This window comes from Halichoerus grypus, chromosome 6 (assembly GCF_964656455.1).
Source record: "Halichoerus grypus chromosome 6, mHalGry1.hap1.1, whole genome shotgun sequence".
NCBI classification, from domain to species: domain Eukaryota; kingdom Metazoa; phylum Chordata; class Mammalia; order Carnivora; family Phocidae; genus Halichoerus; species Halichoerus grypus.
In genome coordinates, this window is record NC_135717.1 from 138,112,037 (window position 1) to 138,128,708 (window position 16,672).

The 16,672-nt window shown below is 39.9% G+C and overlaps 3 pseudogenes; all 3 read left to right on the top strand.

Moving 5' to 3' along the window:
* Positions 1-8,446: 8,446 nt before the first annotated feature.
* On the top strand, positions 8,447-9,112 carry LOC118534919 (putative uncharacterized protein C6orf52 pseudogene; annotated as a pseudogene).
* A 1,220-nt stretch (positions 9,113-10,332) lies between these two features.
* LOC118534920 (14-3-3 protein theta-like) lies at positions 10,333-15,280 on the top strand (annotated as a pseudogene).
* A 317-nt stretch (positions 15,281-15,597) lies between these two features.
* LOC118523309 (U6 snRNA-associated Sm-like protein LSm3 pseudogene) lies at positions 15,598-15,953 on the top strand (annotated as a pseudogene).
* Positions 15,954-16,672: the final 719 nt, after the last annotated feature.

The window sequence follows — 16,672 nt, forward strand, 5'->3', positions numbered from 1 at the left end:
TAGAAAATCAGAATCCTGTACATCATGAGATAGTTAAATTAAGTCTCCTAATTTCTTTTATATAATCACCTAGAAAAAACAGAATGGCATCCTGAGTAAGCCAGAATACCTGCAAAAAAAGCTTAAATAGATCTGCATTGGATCCAATATCTATATATCATACCTAATATCTATATTCTATTAGTTCATTCAATCAATATGTATAAATTTCCTACTATATGCCAGGCACTGAGGATATAGTGTTTATAAGACAGATATGATCCCTGACCTCATGGAACTTTCAGTCTCCTGGGGAAAATAGGCATTACATAAACAATGCATTCATTTTTACCAGTATAACTTTGTAAAAAATGAACAAATATCTTTTGAGGTTTTATGCTAGGTGTAGAAGATACCAAAAAAGTGGTCTTCAAGAAAGTGAAAGTTGAATCTATCTGTGGGAATACATTACATTGGTAAAACTTTGCAAATTGTTACTTTTAGTGCCCAGTAATGCTGGACATTTCCATTACCTCATAATATGATTCAACTCAAATCCCCTTTCTGTTCAAATCCCCATCTCAATCCAGTTGCACCTTTATAGAATACTATCACTTGTTACCACTGAAGGCTAATGGAAAGAGCCTGTGGATTCTTCCACTGAACAGAATTTCTCTGCCGTATTGAACCTCAGCTGACATGAAACAGGCCTATTCGTTTCAGTTTCAGAAAGCAGAAAGCTGCATTTTCTTTTATCTGAGGGTTTATGGAACTCACAAGATCTGAAAAGCCTGTTTTAGAAAATGGCATGGTGGAGAACTGAACATAAAAGACCCTGGCCCTGGTCCAATAGTTTTATGTCTAGGACTTGTCCTTACTTGTTAACAAGAGTTTTGGATTGTAAGAAATAAATTACCTCACATTTATAGCTTTGGCCTCTTTAAGGCAATATAACTAGAGGCAAAGGTAAGCACACTGCCCTCAAAAAACATCAGAGGGACATTTCTGAGTCATCAGACAAATACTATAAGAACTTATATCTCTTGAGTTCACCCCTCTAAAAATAGACCAGGAAAGTCTCAGAGCATATAGAGCATTTAGGTTTCTAGTCTCATTTTGGAGCTATAGTCATTCATCACATCTGTTAGCTGACAGTCACCAGTACAAGAAATACAAATGTCAACACTGGTAAAGGTTTGACTAAGAGTGAAACAATTTGAGATATATTACCTTTATGCAATAATTTTAATAGTGAATAACCTTTTAAAAATTCAGTCTGGGCTCCTCCAACTAAAAGAAAAATATAAAACTCAAATAGCACTTCCTAAAAGATTCCATAGTGTCCCAAATTTGGAAATGTGTATTTAAATAAAGTTTTAAAAAGGTTAACAACTGTTCCATGGAATGCTTTTTTTTTTTTTAATTGGTGGACTCAAGGGAGAACAGAGATATGTATGGTATGCTGGTAAACTGACTTTCTGAAAAACAAAAACAAAAACCCAACAACTCTGATTTCAAATCTTTCTTGATTTCTTCAGTATAAATACCCCCACCATGACCAATTTCAAGTTACCAACATGAAATCACTGAACTTAGAGTTGGAAGAGATGTGCACGATCAGCTCTTATGAGCCTATGGAAGCCGACTCCAGCACCCTCTGACTGTGATCTAGGGGAAAGATAAATATTAATTTATTTTCTGTTAAGGAGGCAAAAGACTACATTTTTTTCTGATGTAATTCCGAGAAAATCCAGGTTTTGGAATGATACCTATGTTTGCTTTTAATATTTTATCAAACTAAAGATTCCTTTTATAAATCTTTTCAATGCTGCACACTTTGATGTGATTTAGGTTTAAACGTGGCAGTTTTCCCTAATGAGAAATATAAAGATGTAAATGTTTGTTAGCAAGACAATATTCGAAAGATTTCTAATAAAACTTCAAGTTGCTCAACTTGGCAGTAATGTTTCTATTCCATTGGATGAGGTAAATTTATATTTAAATTTTATTTATTTATGTCCACCAGATGGCAGACATTTCACAGCAACCTTACAAATAAGGCACATCTTCATTTCTGCAAGGCTGAGCAATAATTTTTGAAGATCCTAAAGGAAATTAAAAGCACTTTGATTAAACAAGAAATGCAGGAGCACATTTGCAACTTGGATTGTACCCTAATTTCTGCACCCCTCCAGCCCACACCACTTCTTTGGGTTCCAGAGGGCATTATCTGACTGCTCTTTTCTGATATTTTCATTATGGAAACGTGGATTTGAACATGGTTGAAACTGAACTATACATGTCCTTTCTATGTGGTTTGGGCTTCTTCAAAATAATTAATCAGTGCGGGAGCATAAGGACCATCTTGGGCCAACCTGGACAGTGCAGAAGGGCCATTCCAGCTCGAGAGCTTCCTGTAGCATCAGTCAAGGTTGTCACTGGCACTGCATCACAGCTCAGCTTCTCCCTCTGTCTACTCTTGCTTCCTTCCCTTCCCTTCCCTTCCACAGGTACTAATCCCAAGGCATTCCTTAGTAAACATCATACACATTAACTTAGTCTTAGAGTTGGCTCCTGGAGGACCCAGCTTACAACAACCTGGGAATTGTAAATTCAGTAGAGAAGACTAACTGGTGAGAGTCAAATGAACTGTAACCATATGAGGCCAGTCAGTGTTGGTGCCAGAATTTCCATTTGGGCACATTGGGAGCAGCATTCTGTTTTGTGTATGTGTGTGTGTTTAAGGATATTGGGGTGGGGAAAGGGAACTTATTTGGGGGCTTCTTTTGAAGTTGCTTATAAATAAGTACACTATGACTTCATTGTATATTTATTTGTGGGGCTTGTCTGGGCAGCTGATGGAGATAAAGGGATGAGAATAAAAGACCCCGTGCACACATATACATCCCCCCACTCCCTACTTGTCACCCTTAGGATGACCATCTAAGGTTGGCTGAAAGAATTGTGGAATTCTCCAGAAAGTCTTATAAAGAACTGAGGCACTTAGCATTGTTGGTGGTGTTTTGTGGCCAAAGATGAGCAAGAGAATAATCGTGGGGGCAGAACCAGAAACTGCCATGACAGAGTGGATGGAGGGCACATGCACCAGTAACATTCACTGCTTAAATTAAGATTGTCCTGTAGGGGGGCACCTGGGTGGCTCAGTCGTTAGCGTCTGCCTTCAGCTCAGGTCATGATCTCAGGGTCCTGGGATCGAGCCCCAGATTGGGCTCTTTGCTCAGCAGGGAGCCTGCTTCTCCCTCTGCCTGCAGCTTACCCTGCTTTACTCTCTCTCTCTCTGACAAATAAATAAATAAAAAATAAAATCTTAAAAAAAAACTCTCTGAAAGATATTTATGCAAAGGAGTCTTAAAGGCAGGCTGACTTGAGGAGACATTGCTCTGTCCTCCGAAAAGTTCTCTACAACCTGCGACACTCTGCAGATCTAACTGGTTATCTTAATAATCTGCTTCCCTAGCAATTATTTTAAAAATGACATCTTTACTTTTTAAAAGGTAATTAAATATTTGTGAGGTTTCTTTGTTAAACCAGAAAAAGAGTTTTAGAATGTCTTTTTCTCTTTATTTTTATTTATGTTTTAAAGATTTTATTTATTTATTTATTTGTCAGAGAGAGAGAGAGAACGCAAGTTGTGGAAGTGGCAGGCAGAGGAAGAAGCAGGCTCCCCACTGAGCAAGGAGCATGATGAGGGACTTGATCCCAGGACCCTGGGATCATGAACCGAGCCAAAGGCAGACATGTAACCGACTGAGCTACCCTGACGTCCCAAGAATGTCTTTTTCCCTTTATGCACAAATGAATAGTATCTTTGACTCTTGGCTTCCTTATGCAAATAGGTGAGAGCTTTTGTCTCATTAACTGGAACCACTCAAGGTTGCAACTGCTTCCCAGTTCAAACTTAACTTGTTATCACCCAATTTATTTTCATTAACTAATCCCTAATACTAGGGAAAGTATTTTAGTTCCATGGGTCTTTATTTCCTATTATTTCCCAAACAATATTAAAAGACAGGCGTTTTTATATCTGTAGTATAAACTTACTGCTTATCAGGATCCTAGGGGGATGAATATGAGTGTTACTTGAAGAAAAAATAATTTATTTTTGCAGTCTCTTAGAAAAGCATAAAACTCTCTGTAAAATCATTTTGTCAGGAAAGCAGACTTGTTTTTGGGTACATCTCCAAATATTATTTATCTTATCTGGTGTACTTGAATGGTGTCTCCTGAATTTTAGAGACCTACTTGGTTCTAGGATTGTTTATTTGAATACATAGTCCAGGCCTGGGCAACACAAAGCAAGGAAGGGGCCAAATTTTTGGTGAATTGGGGCCTTGTATCTTTGGTAAAACTAGTCAAAGGTATCCTTTAAATGAAGCCTGCCTAGGGTTTCTCAAATGTAGGTGTTGTTTTTGTTTTTGCCATATTTATCCAGAGCGGATTTTGTCTTCTCCTTTCTTTATTACTCTTGGTCCATACTGGGTCAGCTACCTTTTACATCTTAGCCATGCAGTTAAAGCACAAAGCTTTAATTTGTGCTTAATATTTAATATATGTGGGGAAATCTTGGCACACTTATAAAAAGGTAATCTGATTCACAACTAATTTCTTCATTTGTTTCCAGTCCATATAGAGAACTCTCTTACTTTTCCTGATTTCCTAGGAGGTGAGATTTCTTTCCTTCATTATTTTTCTAGGTTAACTTTTGGGTTCAGAATGAAGTTCATTTCATGGGAGCTTGTAACGTCCTGTACACTTGCACTCTTTAAGTCTCTTACTCACTGAAGCTTATTCTTACCCGGTCCCTCTTTTCCCTGGGCATGTAGGCTCTGAACAATAACCTTGATTTTTTTCCTTTTTTAAAAACAATTTCCCAAGGGTGCCTGGGTGGCTCAGTCAGATAAGGTCCGACTCTTGACTTCAGCTCAGGTCATGATCTCAGGGTAGTTAGCTGGAGCCCGCTTAGCGGGGAGTCTGCCTGAGATTCTCTCCCTCTGCCCCCCCCCACCCACTCACACTCATGCTCGCTGTCTCTCTCTTTCTCAAATAAATAAATAAATCTTTAAAAAAATTTTCCCAATTCTTGAGAGTTTCAAGGCCACCTAGCTAGTAGATGAAGAAGCCATAATTCAAAACCAGGCAGTCTCTTTTTAGAGCCTGGAGTCTTTTTAGTCACTGTAGTAACTCTCCTAAAGAATGGACATGGGACGGGCATGAGGCAGAGGACTGAAGATAGCAGAGAGGTTCCACTGCAGTTATTCCAAACACCAGTTCAGGGACCCTCTTGAGAATAGGTGGGGTAATACAGCCAGGCTAGCTTGAAAAAAAACAAAACCAAAGGCAGGGTGGGTATACTTTTTGTTTCATCATTGTCTTGTAATAAGTATTAATTGTGGAATACTATGAACCTTAATATCAATTCCAAATCTTCTTTGCACTTTCTTCTTATAGACTTTTGGGTCTACAGGAAAATAGAATTCTTAGGTAAACTTTTTTGTTGTTGTTTTAAGTTCCCAAAGTAGAGCATGCAGATTGGTACCCTCTTCCCCAACTAGGCACATACCCATAAGCAGACACACACACACACACACACACACACACACACACACACACACACATTCTCTATATGACATATGCTGTAATTAGTTCTTTAAAAACTACCAAAGTACGGGGCGCCTGGGTGGCTCAGTTGGTTAAGTGGCTGCTTTGGGCTCAGGTCATGATCCCAGGGTACTGGGGTCAGGCTCCCTGCTCAGCCGGGAGCCTGCTTCTCCCTCTCCCTCTGCCTGCCTCCCTGCCAACTAATGCTCTCTCTATCTCTCGTCAAATAAATAAATAAACTCTTAAAAAAAAAAAAACTCCAAAGTACAAACTTCTCTCATTTTCAGTTCTTTCCCTACCAGGTCTTTCCAGTACTTATTTCTTCCAGTAATACTAACATACCTATTCCAGTCACAACTGCTGTGTAAGAAACCACCTCCAACTTAGTGGAGTAAAACAACAACAATCATTTTATTATGGTTTCTAAGTATCAGGCTCAGAGACTCTCATGCTAGTGACATCAGACACTGACTGAAGTTGTAACAGTATTTGGGGGCATTTTAAGGCTACAAAACAGGAGTGTAACAGCCAAAAGGACAGAAACTGCATCACCTTTAATGACCTAGCCTCAGAAGTTCTATATTTTCTTTGATTATAAGCAAGTCACAAGCCTGCCCAGATCTGTTAATTTCATTGCTTTCTGCCTCTCTATTGGTAATAAGATCATGATGGAATCATAGGCCCAAAAGGAACCTCAAAAGTCACCTAGTCCAATCCTCTATTTCATGCAAGTTTTAATTACTCTCTGAAAAAAAATTTCTATTATTTACATTGACTTTCTCTTCAAATTTCAATCATTTTTTTAAAATGTAAATTCTAACAAGTTTTGGACTTCATTTTATTTTTAATAATCATACATGTTTTTGCAAAACTACTTTAAAAACTCAATAATACTAGTAATACTAGTATAATTATACTAGTAATAATTACTTTCAAGGGGTTAACAGTTTAAATGAAACGGGATAACCATACACACAGGAAAAGGACAAGCATACGCCCATACTTTAAATAAGTGTTCAAGGAAAGGACAGTTTAGGGAATAGTCAGAAACCTTTACTTAAAGACCACATGAGGGTGGGGTTCTCATGATGAGATTAGTGCTTGTGCTCCTTCTCTCCCTTCCTCTCTCTCCCCGAACCCCTTAACTCGCCATATGAAGATACAGCAAGACGGCCACTATCCACAAACCGTAGAATCTACTTCACCTTAATCTTGGAATTCCTAGCCTCCAGAACGGTGAGAAATAAATGTTATGCCACTCAATCTACAGTATTTTAGTGGCTTGAATTGACTGACACTAAGGAAATTGAATATTTAGATTTAGAAATGCATTTTCCCATAGGAAACTTGATTTAAATAATGATTCATTTCTAAAGTGAGGCCATTAACTGAATCCATAATGTAGTTGAAATACCAAATAATTCAAAATAAAAAGACAGTTTTATTTTTTATTATTATTATTTTTTTAAATATTTTATTTATTTATTTGACAGAGAGAGACACAGCGAGAGAGGGAACACAAGCAGGGGGAGCGGGAGAGGGAGAAGTAGGCTTCCTACGGAGCAGAGAGCCTGATGCGGGGCTCGATGCCAGGACCCTGGGATCATGACCTGAGCCGAAGGCAGACGCTTAACGACTGAGCCACCCAGGCGCCCCAAAAAGACAGTTTTAAAAAGCTGTTACAATATTGGTTTTTAAATACAACAGGTAAATAAAGCATTTGTCTATGAAGCAGAAGCCCTGGGTTCAGTCCTTTCTTCTGCTATTCTCTGGCTGTGTGAATCTAACCAAACCATTTTACCTCTCTGGCCCTCAATTTCTTCACTTACAAAATGAAAGGGTAGGAAAATTGTGGAAAAATTATATCTAAAAAAAGTCCTGGGGCACCTGGGTGGCTCAGTCGTTAAGCGTCTGCCTTCGGCTCAGGTCATGATCCCAGGGTCCTGGGATCGAGCCGCATCGGGCTCCCTGCTCGGTGGAGAACCTGCTTCTCCCTCTCCCACTCCCCCTGCTTGTGTTCCCTCTCGCTGTGTCTCTCTCTGCCAAATAAATAAATAAAATCTTAAAAAAAAAAAAAAAGTCCTTCCCATTCCACACCCACTAAAAGGAACTCAAAGAAGCTAATTAGAGAGGGGAACTTAATCCACACTGAAACTGGAAAATGCCCTAACTTCACACTGCAAACTCCTAAGAACATTATCCACAAGTTGGCAGAGAAGCCAGGCTGCGGTACACGGTTCTCGTGCTCTTGCACAAATGCAAACCTCGTAGATAAGATTGAAGTACCTCTAACTCTATTCAGTTTAGAGGAATGAGGGCTTCAAAGGATGGGTGGTCTTCAGGAAAAACAGCAAACAGCTGAAAAACAGCTCATAATGCTTTGAGTCGTTACCCTGCTAAAGGTCTCCAGGAGACAATGCCATGTCTTGAAGTTCTATTTAGGATGGATGTGAGGCTGCAGATTGGTTAGAAGGGGAGCCTTAAAGCCGATTTTCCAAAGCACTTTATATCAGACTGAGGAAACGTCAAAGTTCAATATTAAAGAGTTGGGGAAGGGATACCTCTGAAATTATGGGACCAGCAATTCCTAGGTACCTTTCAGCTCAGCCATTGCCAAAAATAATAGGATGGGAGGAGAAAGCCTTCAATAAAGGAGAAATTTATTTTCTTCTTAGAAACTACTCAGAGGGCAGTAGTGGGAAACAATGCTGAAGCCCCAAGCTCAGAGCAACTGACAGCTGTGCCATCCTTTGCGTCTTGCTTGGTGTCCCTAATGTAACAAGAGGAGTGAGGAATTGAGGCCATGGAAGCCTAGCATTTAACCCATCTCATGGTTAACTTCTGTCTAATGGCTGGACAGGAGAGTTTTGCAGGTTTTGGCATGACTCAAAATAATTATTACTGGTACTGGCAAAGAGTGAAGCCAAGTTCCAGCCCTGACAGGATTACCCCTTTGGCAAATAGTATGAGCAACAGCATGTTACTCTCTTTCTGGCTACAGCTGCAGCTGTCATGGATGGAAGTGGACACCACCTTATTTCTGCTCATGAGAACTCTGGACACCCAGCTGAACCTTTGTTTACACCTGAGGAAACCAGAAATCTAGCTGAAAACTAAGATGAAAAACCACTACAAGATCCATATCTTCATTTGAATATTAAGGAATTAAAGAGTTTATGGTGAAAAGTGTAGAACTCTACAACTTTCTCATGAATTGCCACTGGCAGCCTCTGGATACACTTCACCCTAAAATCCCAGATGAGACCTCAAAGAAGCAAGATGTTCATTAAGCTACCCAACTATCATATTAATTGTATGCTGTTTTGGTTTTGTTATATATATATAATATTTTTCCAGGAATGTACTGGGTTTGGAATGTAAATACAAACTTCAAGGATTTAAATGTAATTGACATGATAGAGTATAATGTAAATAAATTTCACTAGCACAACAACAGCAAAGAAGTGAGACCTGCCAGACACATGGCATGCCTAATTGTCCACCCCAGCTCCAACATAGGCCTTTCTTTATGAATGAGAGCAGGGACTGTGGAGAAAAATGTAGAATCAGGAAGGCGGCCCAGCCAGCCAATCAACAAATAGCTCTCTGTGAAATAGATTTTAGGTGGCAAACAGGGTCGAATCTTAAACAGAAGGGTTGAAGTCTAGGGGCGCCTAGGTGGCTCAGTCAGTTAAGCATCTGCCTTTGGCTCAGGTCATGATCTTGGGGTCCTGGGATGGAGCCCCTGGGAGTGAGCCCTGCATCAGACTCTCTGCACAGCAGAGAGCCTGCTTCTCCATCTCCCTCTGTGCTCTCTCTCTCAGATAAAGAAAAATCTTAAAAAAAAAAAAAAAAAAAAAAGGTTGAATTCTAAATGGTCTCTATGGCTCCTTCCAACTCTAATATTCTAAGACGTGATGGATAAGAAATCTTTATCTTGACTGTTGGTACTTAGCAAAATATAGATATAAGTGAAAGTGAATGAAGTGGTCAGTAAGGACTTCATGATGATTCTGAGGGGAACTCTGAACAGCTTTCAAATATATTAAATTCAAGTTTTCTGTTATCATTGATTTTACCCCCAATACTGAGACTCTCCTGCAGGAAGATGAAGAGCATGATCCTCAAGGTGGTAGGCACATGGAGAGTACTCTTTGAGTTTGTAAATGGAACAAAGAAAGTGGGAGTGGAATTTTTCTGTGAGTGAGCCAAGATTTGGAAGCAAAAAGAAAGACCAGTTGAAAATGGTGTGTATGGGGCGCCTGGGTGGCTCAGTCATTAAGCATCTGCCTTCAGCTCAGGTCATGGTCCCAGGGTCCTGGGACTGAGTCCTGCATCTGGCTCCCTGCTCAGCGGGAAGCCTGCTTCCCCTCTCACACTCCCCTTGCTTGTGTTCCCTCTCTCTCTGTCTCTCTCTGTGTCAAATAAATAAATAAAATCTTTAAAAAAAAAAAAAAAGAAAGAAAGAAAATGGTGTGTAGACAATTGCCTGCCCCTTGCCTCCAGGAGGATCCTCTGCTAAAGCCAAATGTAGATCAAAGTGACTGCAGAGAAGAGAAGTTCTCTTGAGGAGGACTCCTCTATATCTTATTGGTGTTCGCACCCTCGATGCCTTGCCCTCACTCTCTTCTGTGTCCTGGTCCTGGAACCCCACCGCCCTGCATGCGGCCTGCTCACCAAGGAGAACAGAGTGATCCAGAAGGCAAGCTGGCTGAGCAGGCTGAGTGCTCCGGCATGTCCACCTGCATTAAGGCCATGACAAAGCCTGGCACCAAGCTGCCCAGTCAGAATGTAACCTGCTCTAGGTGGCCTATAAGAATGTCTTCAGGGACGGGGCACCTGGGTGGCTCAGTCGTTAAGCGTCTGCCTTCAGCTCAGGTCATGATCTCAGGGTCCTGAGATCAAGCCCCGCATCGGGCTCCCTGCTCTGCGGGAAGCCTGCTTCTCCCTCTCCCACTCCCCCTGCTTGTGTTCCCTCTCTCGCTGTGTCTCTCTCTGTCAAATAAATGAATAAAATCTTTAAAAAAAAAAAAAAAAAAAAGAATGTCTTCAGGGACTGCGGTTGCCCCTGGAGGATTTTCTCAAATATGGAACAAAAGATGAACACCTCTGAGAAGAAGTTATTAAGAACTACTGGGAGAAAGAGTCTGAACTGAGATTCATCTGCACCATTGTCCTGCAATTGTTGGGTAAGTACTTAATAGCCAATGCAACTAATCCAAAAGGTAGTCTTTTATCTGAAAATGGAGTTTACTTCTAGTAACCTTTGTTGCACATGGTGATGATTGAGAACAAACTATAGATAATTCTGGAGGAGCTTTCCAAAAGGCATTTGATATAAACTACAAAGAGATGCAACCCACACACCCAATCCACATTGGGCTGGCTCCTTTCTGTACTCTAATATGAGATCCTTAATAACCCAAAGCTTGCCTGCACACTAGCTAAAACTACTTTTGTTGCTATTGTTTTGTTGCTTTATTGAGCATAATTAACATACAGTGTTATATTAGTTTCAGGTGTACAGTATAACGATTTTACATTTGTATACATTACTCAGTGCTCAGCACTATAGGTGCACTTTTAATCCCCTTTATCTATTTCCCCCATCTCCCCACCTGCTTCCCCTCTGGCAATCATCAGATTGTTCTCTATATTTAAGTCTTGTTTTATTGTTTGCCTCTTTTTTCTTTGTTCATTTGTTTTAGTTACTAAATTCTACATGTGAGTGAAATCATATGGCATTTGTCTTTCTCTGTCTTATTTCACTTAACATTCTACCCTCTAGGTCCATTATCTACATTGTTGCAGATAGCAAGATCTCACTCTTTTTTTTTTTTTTTTTGGCTAAGTAATATTTCACCCCACATCTTCTTTATCCATTCATCTAGATGGACACTTCCATATGGCGGATACTATAAATAATGCTGCAAAGAACATAGGGTGCATATATCCTTTTGAATTAGTGGGTAAATACCCAGTATTTAGTGGAATTACTGGATCATATGGTAATTCTATTTTTAACTTTTTAAGCCACCTCCAAACTGTTTTTCACAGTGGCTATACCAATTTTTATTCCAACCAACAGCGCAGGAATGTTCCTTTTTCTCTTCATCTTTGTCAACACTTTTTTCTTGTCTTTTTGATGCTAGTCATTCTGACAGGTGTAAGGTAATGATATTGCATTGTGGTTTTGATTTGCATTTCCCTGATGATTGGTGATGTTGAGTATCTTTTCATGTGTCTGTTGGCCATCTCTATGACTTTTTTGGAAAAATGTCTATATGAGTCTGCTGCCCATTTTAATTGGATTTTTTGTTGTTTTCTTTTTGGTGCTCAGTTGTATAAGTTCTTTATATATTTTGGATATAAACCCTTTCTTGGACATATCATTTACAAACTTCTTCTCCTATTCAGTAGGTTACCTTGTCATTTTGTTGATGGGTTTCTTTGTTGTGCAAAGGCTTTTTAGTTTAATGCAGTCTCAATAGTTTAATGTTTGCTTTTGTTTCCCTTGCCAGAGAAGACATATCTAGAAAAAATGTTCCTATGGCCAATATCAAAGAAATTACTATGTTTTTTTCCTAGAAGTTTTATGGTTTTAGGCCTCACATTTAGGTCTTTTATCCATTTTAAGTTTATTTTTGTGTATGGTATAAGAAACTGGTCCTGTTTTATTCTTTTGCATGTAGCTGTCCAGTTTTTCCAGCACTATTTATTGAAGATTATGTCTTTTCCCCCATTGTATATTCTTGCCCCCTTCATTGTAGATTAATTGACCATATAACCGTAGGTTTATTTCTGGGCTCTCTATTCTGTTCCATTGATCTATGTGTCTATTTTTGTGCCATGCCTAAAACCACTTCTGATGAAGGCATCACAGAACTTAATGCACTGAAAGAAGACTCATACAAAGACAGCACCCTTATCATGCTTAGTGACAACCTAACATTATGAACACTGGACAGTGCAGAAGAAGAAGGTGAGGTGCAGAAGGGGCAGAAAACTAAATGTATACAGGGTGTCATCCTTTTTTTCTTCAAGAAACCTTTTTACACATCTCCATTCCTTGGATTTTCTTTTTTTTTTCCCCTTTATTTTATTTTATTATTATTATTTTTAGATTTTATTTATTTTTGCGAGAGAGAGAGTGAGCCCACAAGCCGGGGAGGGGGGAGGGACAGAGGGAGAAGCAGACTCCCCGCTGAGCAGAGAGCCCCATGCAGACTTGATCCCAGGACCCTGGGAAAATGACCTGAGCTGAAGGCAGACGCTTAAATGACTGAACCACCCAGGCACCCTATTTTTTTTGTTCTGTTTTTATTTATTCACTTGGGAGACAGAGCACACAAGTGGGGAGGAGGGGCAGATGGAGAGGGAGAGAGAGAAGCTCAAGCGGACTCCATGCTGAACACAGAGCTTCACACAGGGCCAGATCCCATGACCCTGAGATCATGACCTGAGCTGAAACCAAGAGTCGGACACTTAACCGACTGAGCCACCCAGGTGCCCCACTCCACTTGGATTTTCTACAGCAAAGAAACCGATTCATGTTTATGGAATCATCCATTTGATATTTCACAATGGATTACATTTCTTAGAATAGGTGTTTTACTATAGATGTCTCATAAGCCATCTCTTCTTCAGAGGTAAATGGTATGTATTGAGTATCGTGTTGAATAAAGTGGATATTTAAAACTAGATATAAAGGGGTGAGGGGAATGTAGGACAAAATCCCACTAGAATAGGATTATAGGAAAGTACTGAGTGAGACAGTTCCCCATGCTGATCAACAGGTGGCATTAGAGTAGCTTGGATGCCAACTGGAACAGAGGGTGGAAATATTCAGGATCAAGGCAGTCTTTGGGTGAATGTGTGGGGAGGCCGTGTGACTGGTTGTCTATATTTAGTTATGTCTTATCTCTCTAAATTGTTTATTGCTTGAAGCTAGGAACATTTCCACATACAACTAAAAGTTGTACTGAACTTTTCTGTGCTTTCTTTTTCTCCCTTTAAAATGGAGATAGGGGCGCCTGGGTGGCTCAGTCATTAAGCGTCTGCCTTCAGCTCAGGTCATGATCCCAGGGTCCTGGGATGGAGCCCCATATCGGGCTCCCTGCTCCATGGGAAGCCTGCTTCTCCCTCTCCCACTCCCCCTGCTTCTGTTCCCTCTCTCGCTGTGTCTCTCTGTCAAATAAATAAATAAAATCTTAAAAAAATAATAAAATGGATATAACAGTGATAGCTGCCTTCATAGGATTATTGTGAACAATGAAGAGTTAATGTATGTAAATGAACAATGCAGATTGCAGGGTAAATGCTCAATAAATGTTAGTCAGTATGACTGCACAATGACCTCGAGGCACATAGTAGGCACATGTAATATCAGCAGGTATTAGTGGATGCATAAATGGACAGGATGCTCATAAGCCTGATATTTATAACTCAGAGACTACCTAGCATCAAAATATCCATAGAACAGGGGCACCTGGGTGGCTCAGTCATTAAAGGTCTGCCTTTGGCTCAGGTCATGATCCCAGGGTCCTGGGACCGAGCCCTACATTGGGCTCCTTGCTCAGTGGGGAGCCTGCTTCTCCCTCTCCCACTCCCCTGGATTGTGTTCCCTCTCTTGCTGTCTCTCTCTCTGTCAAATAAATAAAATCTTTAAAAAATATATCCACAGAACATATTGGTAAGGGAATAATCATTCACATTGTTAATATGATACTATACTTTAAAAAAAGTATATAATCTTGGAGTGCCTGGCTGGCTTAGTTGGTAGAGCATGCGACTGATCTTGGGGTTATATGTTTGAGCCCCATGTTGGGTATAGAGATTACTTAAAAATAAAATATATATATATATATTTTTAAAGTATATAATCTCAAGAGTCCATTGAAATGGTGTTTCCCTGAGTATCATTTACTTTATGTATACTTCACTGAATCTTTCCAGAGAGGTGTTGTATCAATATTGCAAAGCTAGGCAAACCTATTTTAGTTTATTCCTCAGGTAAGAAGGCCAGTCCCTACAATGTTCAGCTCTGCCCAGACACAGACAGGTCTGCTCAGCTTTATGCATTCAGTTCTATCATTACCTAGAAGGCTACTCAAAAAAGAGGCTGGAATTAGTCTTCCTGTTCTAAGCTTGATAGTCAGTAGACCAGACGAGGACTCTAGAATACTTGATTAGCCATCAAGCTACATTTTCCCTTCCTAATTTTTGACTCCGAGAGTTCAGGTCTTAGAGTGGGGCTTCTACCCAGATGTCTGGTTTTCATGTCAATTTTTCCTGAGAATGTTGCTCAGTCCTGTACCCCAGCTAGGGCCTTGACAACCTACCTATCCATTTCTCACCCTCTTATCCTGATACCCCAACTATGCCACTGTCCCTTGGATGCTAGATCAGAGTCTGCCTCAAACACCATGGATCCCTCTGGGACAACTATCACTGTCCCTTTGACAAAAATTTCTGTAGTCTAGGAGGCAGTAATAATCATCACATCCCCTCTTGGATGTGGATCCAAATTAACCCTGCATTCCCCACACCACTTCAGACCCTATTATTGGGATTTCTGACAGGCCAGCAAAGGCTGACCAAGCTGCTGAGTTATTCTTCCCTTCCCTTGTCCATGCACATTTCCACCTCCTATACTGGCTTAGAAAGCCTCATTCATGGCTGATAGGAAGGGAAGATTGGAATGGAATAAGAGAAAGGCAGATATTGCAAGGAAGAGTAGTGATAAGAATACTTTTAGCTCCAGAGATATAAATGCTATATGTGGGAATGGAAAATAAAGTGATCCTGAAATTTTAACATAATTTCATAGAGGCAATATGGAAATAAAATAGGATTTAGCTCTGTTTGAGTCCTGCCTCTTCCACTTACTGGTTACTTGCACTTTGTGCAAGCTTAAGCTCTCTGAGTCTCAATTTCCACATGAGTAAAATGGGATTATAAAAATGTTTATTTTGGGGGAAAGGGCACAGAGTTTGAAACATGGCGGATGACATGGACCAGCAACAAACTACCAACACTGTAGAAGAGCCCCTGGATCTCATCAGGCTCAGCCTGGATGAGCAAATTTATGTGAAAATGAGAAATGACAGAGAGCTTCGAGGCAGATTACATGCTTATGATCAGCATTTAAATATGATATTGGGAGATGTGGAAGAAATTGTGACTACTATAGAAATTGATGAGGAAAAATACAAAGAGATATATAACAAAACGGAATATTCCAATGCTTTTTGTCCAGGGAGATGATGTTGTATTAGTTGCCCCTCCATTAAGAGTTGGCTGAAACAAAGAATTTATCATGTATGGAATATAGGAGCTTTTGTATGATTGCCTCTTTAAATATAGAAGACATTCAAAAGAGAAACCTGCATAAATTTTGATATTAAGAAATGACCAAGGATTCTTCCACTCCTGAAATGAGTTGATTTGCAGATAACTCAAAAATCCTTAAGCTAAAGGGCATTTTAATTTTTTTCCAATCCTTTCAATAAATGTGATCACCAAGATGCAGAACTCTTTTTTTCAGGAAAAAATAAATAAATAAAAATGTTTATTTTGCAGGGTTGTGAAGATTAAATGAGATAAGGCATGGAAAAATGCTCCATTTTGGAGTGGTGCTTGTCCTGCCCATGACTGATTCTCAGATTAGAGATTAAAAAGTAATACCCTGTGGGCTGGACTTGGCTCAAAGATGAGTTTTGTTTGAATCTCTGTCAGAGGTCCCCAAGACCATTCCTAGGTTTGATGATTCACTAAGAGGATGTACAGGACTAAACATATAGTCCTACTCAAAGGCTATGATTTATCATGGCAAAGGATATGCAGCCAAATCAGCAACGAAAAAGCACATGGGGTAAAGTCCAGGATAAACCGGGAATAAACTTTCAAGGGTCCTTTCCCATGGAGTCACACAGGATGGGCTTACTTGCCCCAGCAGTAAGTTATAACAACACACATGGAATGCTGCCAAGCAAGAAGCTCATTAGAGACTCAGCACCTGGGTTTTCATTGGGCCTGGTCATGTAGGCAGCTTCTGCCAGGCAGATACCAAAAT